Source organism: Gastrolobium bilobum, unplaced genomic scaffold, assembly GCF_033153095.1.
Source record: "Gastrolobium bilobum isolate Gb01-03AN ecotype WA unplaced genomic scaffold, APGP_CSIRO_Gbil_v1 utg3757, whole genome shotgun sequence".
NCBI classification, from domain to species: Eukaryota; Viridiplantae; Streptophyta; class Magnoliopsida; order Fabales; family Fabaceae; genus Gastrolobium; species Gastrolobium bilobum.
In genome coordinates, this window is record NW_026897545.1 from 169,184 (window position 1) to 180,299 (window position 11,116).

Below are 11,116 nucleotides of genomic sequence, written 5' to 3' on the forward strand. Positions count from 1 at the left end.
CAAATTCAATTGTGCAACGAGAGATGGGTTAGGGTGGGCAATCATCTTTCTTTCAAGTTCATTCAAACTTTTTCCTTCAAGTTTATATAAATCTCTAATTGTGAGTATTATTTTTATTTTTCTTTGTTGGTTACCATCTTTATTATTATTATTTTTTGCTACTATCCTTAAATAATAAAAATAGTTGCAATTTCATCCCCTTACAAAAGTTTTTTTTTTGCTATGCAGAGGTGACAATTCAGGTCGACATGACACGATACGATATAAACACAAATTTAACATGAAGAGAAATACACTCAACACATATTCGAAAATAGATCAAAAACTTCGATGCGAACACAACCCACTTATTTTGCAAGTTCATATAATCTGATATAAATAATTCATCAACTTCTAAGTATGTCGTTTATTATGAGAACTGACATGACACGATAAGACACAAATAACTTTTGTACTAAATGTTGCTTTACCAATATGAAGATGAACGCAGGTCAATTTTGTATTTATTGGTTTAAAATCAACATAACACAAAATTTTTTGTGACCAAAACAAACACAACACAAATCAAATTTCTCAAGTAGTGTCAATAGGTTGTGTTAAAAATTACCTCCCTTAGTTCCGTCATTGGAACTCAAACTACGTATTTTAACAACCAAACTCATAAATCAACGTTGACTCAACTAATAGAATTGAACTTCATTAAGTTACCGGTTTAAGTTTATAATTCAATATGTACTAATAATAATTTATTAACGTGTGTCTTTATTGAAAATTATGATATGTTCTAACTTTGCAATTCTAATATTTATCATGATCCTTTTGATAAACATATTAAGGAAGCAAAAATAGAAACTATTAAATAAAATACAAAAAGTGCAAGCACTCATTATCTTAAAAATTGAAAAAAAATTATTTGAAAAATTTCTTTAAGTAATCAAGATAAATAAATATTATAGTATCTGAAAATCAAAAAAAAAAAATTATTAGCCCATAAAAAATCACAAATTTCAATTATATAATCTTTCTTAAAGACTTGTGTATTGATGCTTATGGATTATTCTCTAAAAATAATGATAGAAATTTTACATTCAAAATTAATGTATCCGCTACTAAATTTTTGAAGGATGACTTCGAATTATTTGTAAACTTTCACTTATTACCTTCTAGGAGAAAAATTTAAATAAAAAAACGAATTTAAAGCGATTTTGAAAGTATCTAACAAACTAATCAATCAATTGTGCACCATTTTAGGCATAACTGGCCACGTGGCAAGATGTGGTGAATTATACCCAAATTGATGCAGAATTAGTTAAGCATCAATTTGAGTGCAACTTGCCACGTGATACTAACAGCATCTTTATATATACAAATGTATATACAAATGACAACCTTTAGTGTCATGTGACAAGTTATGGTAAATTGTGTTCAAATTGACGTGTTACACATCAATTTGGAGTAAATTCACTAGACCTTGTCACATGGCCAATTTCGTCCATATTAATGCATATTAGTTGTGCCCAAAATAATGTGTATCTCATTGCGTTAGTTTAATATATACTTTACATATCGTTTTAGATTCATATTTTTTTATTTAAACTATAATTTGTTAATTTTTTTCCCATTACCTTCTTCATAGTTCATATATTCTTATATAAATTACTAAATAATAATAATATTCTAATTCTATTTCTAATTTGACTTTATTTAGAATAATTACTTTTGCCCATACCCATTACTGTGAATCCATTTACTAAGCACCTAACCTTCCAAAGCATGTGTTTCAATTCAAGCACCATAGCTAGCATTGGCATCGAGATTGTGCACAATTCACACACCGAAAACTAACTAATAAATTGATAAAAAAAAAAATGCAATAAATAATAGAGAAAATCGTATAATCAATTTTGTTTAAAAAAAAAAAACATACCCGGAGCTTCATCGTGAAGCACTGTGTTCATGACCTTAGTGGAGTTTACATCTTGGAGTGGGCCCCACTCCGTGGTCTCGGCCTCCCCAAAATGCAGGTCCGCAAACAGAGCAATCTTGAAGGGTGCACCTGCCCGCATCGGAATCTGCCTCACCGTCGCCATAGCTTGTGGCAATCTGCATCGGACGGTTGATGCCGGCAAATCCCGGTGGTGGGATGATCCAACGGCGGAGAAAAGAGAGAGAAAAAAGAGGGATAAAACCGTCTTCCGTTGACTTCGACACGTTTCCATTGTCGCGAAGAAGGGAAAACGCAGAAGTGATCAAAACTAAACAAAATACAAACTAGCAGGTGCAGGAGCAAGCAGATTAAGAGGGTTGCGAATTGATATTGAAATTATAGAATTAACGAAATGACAGAAATGCCATTACATTGCAATTGCGTCCTTCTTGTGAGAGTTGATTTGAATTTTGTAATGTTTTGGTTGGGAATTATATTACAACCAAAAAACAGGTCTCAGGAATTCGATGGGTATCTGCAGTCTGCACTATATAATTTAATTTATGGGTGTTGAATTTTCTTAGCGGAAATATCATATAATTTGGTCAATGGGAAAGATGTTACAGTTTCATAATTAAAGTTATAATTTTTATTTTCTCATTTTATGAGTTTTTTTATTAAAATTATAATCATTAATTTATAAGTAAATGGACGAGTTCTTCCACATATAAATAATGTGAAATTTCCACACGATTCACTCTCTTAATTTGTAAATACGACAGCAATGAATCTGTACATGAACTTTTACATGAGGCTTCAAAAATCTGGGATTCCACTGCCCAAAGGTAAAAGCCTATATGTATCGTCTACCAAAAAAAAAAACCTACATGTATCGCCATTTTTTTTTGTCGACTGTTATATTGTTACCGTGCACACATATTATCCTTTTGATAAGGACATCTAATTTATAAATATCTGAAAGAGTATTTAGATCCAACATTAACCAACTAGTCTATTGATTAGGCATATTAAGTTGCAGTTAAAAGATGTATACAGTCAGGGGCGGACCTAGAGGGGGGCTAGGGTGGGCCCCCGCCCCTTAAAATTTGATAGAAAAAAATTATATATATATATAGGTATTTTAATAATATTACAAAATGTGTGTGAGTGGGTAAATTACTGACATGAGTGAGCGTGAAGAGGAAGTACAAAATCTCAACAGCTCAAATCAAACTTCTGAAAATTGTTCAGCTTGCAATTGCAAGAGAAGACAACTGACGAGGAAGCACAAATATTTTCATTAAAGGGGGCGTGGGACTCAATCTTGAAACACTCTTCAAGTACCTGTTCACTCTTCAATAGTAATCTTCTCCAACTATTTTACATAGAAAAGCAAATGATGGAAAAAAAAAATTCTAGTCATATTTTTACTTCATCTCCTATCAAACATAGGCAAATAATTTCTCAACCCCATTTTCTTAGGAAATCTTTTTTTTCACCTCCTACTAAACACATGATTAGATTAAAAAATTGTAGTGTGTTCTTCTAAATTATTCTTAATCTATTTAAATTTCCAACAATTCTAGCTATAAAAAGAATGAAAGGACACATATAACTTTGTGGGTATCTAATTTATTGATAATGGATAACATGATTTATTTATGGGTTCGTCTCTTCTGCAGCAATAGCATATGAATTTTTTTGTAACAAACATATTTACACATGCAGATTCTGACATTTAAAAAGAAAGAAAAAAGTTAGGATCCGCATGCGTAAAATAAAATCAAGAACAAGCTTCGAAATAAAATAAAAAACCAATTTCTTGATGATTCTTTGATTACATACATTAAAAAAGAAATTATTTTGAGTTTTAACATGGATTCAATTATATATAAGTTTAACAATAAGAAAATACGTAGAATAAGAGTCAAATGAAGTGATCTTAATCTTTGTAATAGATTTCTTTTAATTTTTTTTATATTAGGTCTGTATTATATTTCAAATATTTTTGTTTATAATATAATATTTTTTATTTTCGCCCCCCGTCATTAAAATTCCTGCGTCCGCCAATGTATACAGTTAGGGGTTATAAGTTACACCTAGGACGGAACAGGAAGTAATACGCATTATATTGATGTTCTGTAAAAAAAAATGTTTAAACAACTTAAGTTACAGTTAGGGGTTATATAGTTTCAATAGCATTCAATTTCATAACTTAGGTGCTACAGGAGGGAGGATTACTCCTCTCTCTGGTCTGTTCCTGAAAGGAGCACCCAAAGTTTTAAAATTTTGTTCAGGAGGAATATCTTCATTACTATTGTGATCAGCCATATCAAAAATTTCTTCCCTGAGTTTTCTTCTTCTTCTTCTGTGAAAGGTATGTTCTGGTTCAGGATCAAAGAAAAACTCAGGTATTTCAGTGGAGTGGTCAGAGTCTGCTTCAGACTCTTCACTCATAAACCATAAAACACAGGTTATATGAACAGTAGAATTAGTGACAAGAAAAATAAAGGAATGTGAAATATACAGAGTATGTACTAAAAACGGTAATAAGAACAAAATTTAGTGTTTCTGTCCCCGGCAACGGTGCCAAAAACTTGTTAGGTGGTTTGCTGATGGTGGAAAATATATATTTGATGATGAAGGACGTTCCTTTGTTCTAAATTAGCAATAGAAAATAGAGTTGTTCCCTTATTTCCAACCCAAGTGCGCAAGTGCACGCATCAAGTAATAATGGGTGTATTAATGCCCAGATTATCGTTCCCACGAGGATAGAACTCTAAATAATGTCTTAAACTATTTTATAAAGAATTAAAATGAAAAGAAAAGTTAGTGATTGAACTGTCTGGTCAAACGTTCCATACTGTCTTGACAACGTTCCCACGAGGATAGAACTCTAAATAATGTCTTAAACTATTTTATAAAGAATTAAAATGAAAAGAAAAGTTAGTGATTGAACTGTCTGGTCAAACGTTCCATACTGTCTTGACAACGTTCCTCAAGAATAGTAAGTTCAGTCTGATGGCAAACAATTCCTCACGTCGTTATATATGTGATCCTTCTTGTTGAGAGAAGGTACGACAATAGTCATTGAAGATTGATAAATACAAGATTGAACAAATGAAAAATAAAATAGTAATAACTATAACCAAGAGACAACAGGGTGGATGGTTTAAAAACAGTTTTAACATAAGGAACGGATTTACTGCTTCATTCTTAAATAGTTATTTTCTCTGCTCAAGACTTAGCACTTTTTGGCTTTGTCCCAGTTTCTTAACTGCCAACTCTGATTCCTCAGCTCATGGACTAGATGGCTCACAAGTTTCCATATTCCTATGGCTCCCTTGACTCCAACAGGTACTTGGTATTGAACCTTAAAATGGACGAAGTGACCCCTTATTCATAAGGTAACCAATAGTATTTTTGCCATAACACTACCTTCCCCCAATGGCTAAGCTGTCTGAAATCTCTTCCTTAAGGAAGTTCCTTTCTCAGTATGTGTTCAATTTCCATCGATACACAATGAATATAGCTTACTTAGCCAGAGAAATACAAAAAGCTTCAGTACAAGAGTTTTGAAAATAATTCTTCAAGAGTTTTGCAGCTTATCCGTTCCACAGATACTTCAGCTCATGACTGTTACTGTAAACATAATTATTCTAATCTGAAGCCACATAGACCCGAGATTCAGTTCAGAGATAACGAGGGGAAAGGAAAGAAGAAACACTTATATTGAAATGAAACAACAAAGGTTACAACAAAATATAAAATGGAGAAGATGGGTGATGCTCGTGAGGAGTCTTAAGGGGATGTTACAGAATAAAAAAGAAGTGTTGTCACTTAACTATAGCTACAACTATACAAAACTAAACTACAAACTAAATAAAACTAAGTGATCTCTTCTTAAGGAATTCAATCCCTTAGGAATTCGATGATGTCTTCGTGTTGGGACGTCCTATTTATAGGTAGAAGAGTGAATGGCAATCTCGTAAAATCCTTTGGAGTTGGTTTCTTGACTGTAGGGACAGGGCGGTGGCAACAATGTTTGGAAGCTTTCCATTTGTTGGATGGGACAGTTATTGTTGAGATTTGCCGTTTTGTTGCAGTCCCCCATGTCTTGCTTTCTTCCCAGCAAATGAGAATTCTTTATTCCCTGCTGCACACGTTTCTTTGTGCTTAATTGATGCACCGCCTCTGCTTTATAGAAACTGTTTCCATGTTTCCAGCAAAGTGAACAGAAGCATTAAATGAGTGGAGCAGGTGCAATAAATGCTCTCAATCCGTTCCCCTTTTAATATGTTTTCCAAAGGATTACGTCATCATCCGTTCCCTCACTGTGTTTTTGTTACAAAGTTGTAAAACAAGTGATTTTCATGCTGAAGTTCCTCATCAGATGAGGGAACGGATGGTATTTTGTCATCAAAATGGGCTTAGATGAGAACGAATTTACGTATATAGTTTGATGAGCATGGTGGGTTCGGCCATTTGAGAACATGTATAGTTTGATGTGGTAAAATTGTATAATTGAGGTTGTGTGGTTGTGTATGGTATTTAAATGAATGGTAAGTTGGTTGGAATGCTTGAGGTTTAGGGTTGGAACCATTGGATAGGCATAAGTGTAGGAATTGGCCTAGAAGGGAATAATTGGAAAAATGGTGTTGTGATGGAGTGAGATGAAAAATGGGACTTGAAATGGTGTTTTGGTAACCTTAGAATGCTAATGGTAAATTAAAATAAAATTAATAAAGTTATTTGGGTAATTTTGGCCTTAGTGGCTGAAGCTATGCATGTGGGAGGGGATGTTTTGGTGCTTTGTAATTTTGGTTAATTGCACTGTGTGTTGATGATCCTCGTGTGATCATTGTAGGATGCCTCCCTCGGCAGTTAACTTGGAGCATTGAGCTTTGTGGGTTGCCTTTGGTCCCTGACCAAAGGGATTTTGGTAAGTGATTATGAATTGGTGCATGAATTCCTTTATAATCATATAATGCATTGGAGAATGGAAATTGAAATGAGAATGTCCTATGTGTAGGCATTTCTAGTATTACCAAGCTTGGTGACGTATTGAATTGGAGCTGTTAAGAAGAAGATTAATCAGGTAATCCCTTGGTACTGAAGTTTAATCCCCGTGTGTGCTCCACCATGCCCGTTGAGGGCAGTGGTTGGAGGTGTATGTTAGTAATGTAGTATAACATGATCATGCATATTTGTATGTATAGTGGTACATAGGATGTACCATGTCTCTGGCCAGTAGACTGTTGCCTTCGGGCGTTACGGACTTCCACTGGATAGGTCTCCATGAGGGAGTTCCAGTTGACCTGGGGTCATGGTGTGTCATCTGTAGAGGAGCACACTAAGAAGTCTCGGGTGTATATGGATGGAGGGTGCCTTAGTTGATGTTCTGGGAACACTTCCTTGTATGAACCCGTAGGCTATATGCCGAGGCCAATAGGCTGGATGTTGCGTGGCTTCGGCATTAACTATTTCAGCTTCATTGTATTTTATTCCCTATGCTTCCCTACTTCACTAAATCCCTTGCTTTATCTTGTATTGAATGTTGTAGTATATTATTGGTATGCATCTGAGTGAGCCATTGGGCGGAGTAATCTCCAAAACCTCTGGGTTACTGAAATATATTCGTATATCTCACCTCGTTTTGGGGATTTTATTTCAGGTAGTGACAGTGGCGTTGGTGCGGCGAGCAAGAGGCACATAGGATGAGCTTATGGACGTAGTGTGTATTTTGCATTTTATGGTCATTTGGCCTAGGCTAGACTTAGGACATGAACATTGTATTGAGCTAGGACTATTCATATTGTCATCTTTGTTCATGTCACTTTTGGGCTAAGTTTAGCTTATGTTTTACCATGCTTTCATTTGGAGATTTATTTGTATTATGTTTCATTGGAGAAAATGTAAATTGTAATCTTTAGACTTTGTGCAATATTGAAGAATGTATATGATGAAAGGGCAATAGACCTATTCTAGAATTTAATTATGTTTTATGTCAAAGAAATGCATGCAAAGAAATTAATGTGATTGAAATAGTTTAAGATTCGATAATGCAATTATTGAATTGTAAAGTAAGCTAATTGATATAAATTGTGAAGGGTTGTAAGAGCACCAAGGCATTGATGGTCCTTGAGTGTCACGCATGTTTATTAGGTACCATTTGAGGTTAGATAACACACTTTTAAAAGTGGGATATGTTGGAAAAACAAAGAAAACTCTGGCGAAATTTCTATAAATTGACAAATTTTGGGTGAACTTTGGGAGAGTATATCTCCCTCCAAAAAGGTCCAATAGGGACGTTCTATATACCATTTTAAAGCTTGAGATGTCAACTACCTTGTGTAAAAATTGGAGAACCATAGGAGTAGCATCCAGCCTTGTAGAAGCCAGAGAGCACAGACTGCTCAAAAGTCCCCTACACATGGGGCTGTCACTGTGCATTTTTGGGAAAATTATTTCCGCTCCGTTTCTTGGTCAAATTAGGTGTATGATATGTCAAAATGAATCTTGACGTGTTTAGTTTACTGTATAAAAATTTGAGAGCAATTGATGGAGTATAGTTTCCAGAATCGTTGAGAGAGTGAGGGCTGTTTGGGCCCTGTTTGAGGTTGGTTGGCAGATTTACTTGTCCAACTTCAAACGATGATAACCGGAGCAAACAAGAACTTTATAACTCGTATCATAGCTTGTTGGAAAGATAATTAAGTCTAGAATAACATAATAAAAGATGAGACGTTCGTGGCATGTGGATTTTCCGCAGTAACCAGAATATCGAACCATGTTTGGATAGGTAAAAACCGTAAAAGTGATATTTAAGCTAAGTGGGCTTATAGGGACCCTTTAGTGACTTGAGAGAAGTGTTATATGATATCTAGGCATATTATATTATTATTCCGCAATTAGTTTTCAGTTACGGTCACAACTTTTATTTATTACGCTTTATTATTGTTTTAAATGCTCGCGTAATAAAAAGAAAAAAAGTTTACTCGTATTTTTATAAATGAATTGTTGTGATTGTAAATGCGCCTAATATCATAATCAATGTTAACAATACCGGTGTACAACGGGTTGTTACAAACCCTAAACCATAAATTGTTGTCATAGTGATTTACGCATTTTTCCCTCCTCCATGGTCTTGCTTTACAATTTTATTAAGAATTACAAACCATTATCCACACATACAACATACAGGCTATGAATTCAATACTTGAATATCATCAAAATATGAATTTAGAATACTCACCCTATTCTTTGGAAACTCAAAAATCTAAGTTTTGGTCCATAGAATGATTTAACCCTTGATCTTTCTCCAACAACTCACTTGCTTCAATACTATATCACCAAACAAACAATAGTCACCATCAAAATTCAACTCACGTTACTTAAAGCCTAAGTGACCCTACTTTGTTCATAAACCAAATTTCAAAAGTGAGCCAAATGGTGTTTTCAACATTTTCCCTTTGCCAAGAACCAATTTTCAACATATTTTACAAAGGTATCAATATCTATTTCATGAATATTAACATCCATAATATTCATTATTCATCCAAAATGCAGATTCATGAATCTTCACAAAAACTTAAGCAAGTTGAGTTTACTCACCACAAAGCTCCTTAGAATGCTTGTAGGAGTAGTTCACAAGCTTAGTTGAGACCAAAGCATCTTCTAGCTCCAAGAACACAAAACTAGCACCACTTTTAGGAATTTTCTCTCCACTGAAGGCCTTTCAATGGTTTTTAATTAGTTGGTTTTGATCTTAGATTGATTCTAAACAATTTACATGTTGGAACTTTGGTGCTTTTGTGGCTAGAAATGAATTTGGTATTTTGAGCTTTTCTAACAATGGAGGTCCGTCTTTGAGTTGTTCTATGATGGAAGAAGAGAAAAATCAGATGTTTTATGTCTTAATGATTTTAAGTCATCTTTGACTTTAGTCAAATGACCTTTTGATTAATTACCATCATATCCTTCACTAATTCTTTTAATTCCCATTTAATCCTAGCGAATGATTGAGCACTTTTAAGATGTATTTCAAACCCATAAATTTCCTAAAATAACATTTCACCACATCATTTTTAAGTTTTAGGTGACTTTTGCATATTTGTATTTTTATCTCAAAACTTTCACTAATTGTATTTTCCCCCAAAAGTGACTTAAATTGCAAAAAAATAAATAGATTTTTCATCTAATTAATCCCCTTTAATCATTAAATAATTCCTAATTATGTAATTTAGGGTTTTAGGTTATTATAGCTTATTTCAGCTTAATTAGTGAATTTGAGTCCACCAAACACGTTGATCAATTGATAAGGAGTTATTCCAACTTAATCAATAGTTTCAAATTCGAATCTTGAGAATGAAATGATGTTTAAACTTAGTAGGGAAAGTTTTACTGCCTGTGTGATAGATCCCAAATTATAGGCCAAAAAACTGAAAGGTTTCACTAAATATGCCAACCTTCGTTTGCATATTCATTTTATTGAATGGTTATGGATGAATTAGATTATTTTTTGTTTTGATATTGTCCTAGTCCGATTCGAGCTGGATAAAATCACATGGGTGACAAATATTTTCCTATCAAGTGTTATAGTCTTAACACATCTGTGTTACCAAATACTGAACTCAAGATCATTGGTTAAGCCAGAATAACCTTTTACCAATTGATTCACGTGTTTGGTGGTAAATAAATTAGATTAGAGGATAACATGTATTTCCTCACAAAAAAGAATTTACAAAATATTAAAAATGCATATTTTCTTATCCTTCCCAAGTTGCGAAAATTTCTACAATACTGTCATCCCACCCACTTTTCCATACACCCCTCCAATAAAAATCAAACACCAATGTTGATACAGTAACATGTAAGAAAGAAAAATATTATGTTAAACACAAGTGTTTGATTGTGAGTGACATAAGTACATACGACAGTGATATGGAAAATGCATTCCCAAGTTGCACTTTTACTCACAAAAAAATGTGAATAAGCATTTATATCTAATTTATTAAAAAGAGAAAAAAACAATTATAATTTTTTTAAAATTATTTTAATCTCTTGTGATTTCAGTGTGTATACTTAGCCCATCTATCACTTGGACCCTTCGTGGTTACAATCTGTATTTGTACCGATCAACTCCCTCCTAGAATGCCAAAATAAGCACTTGTTCTATAAAATTTTAAA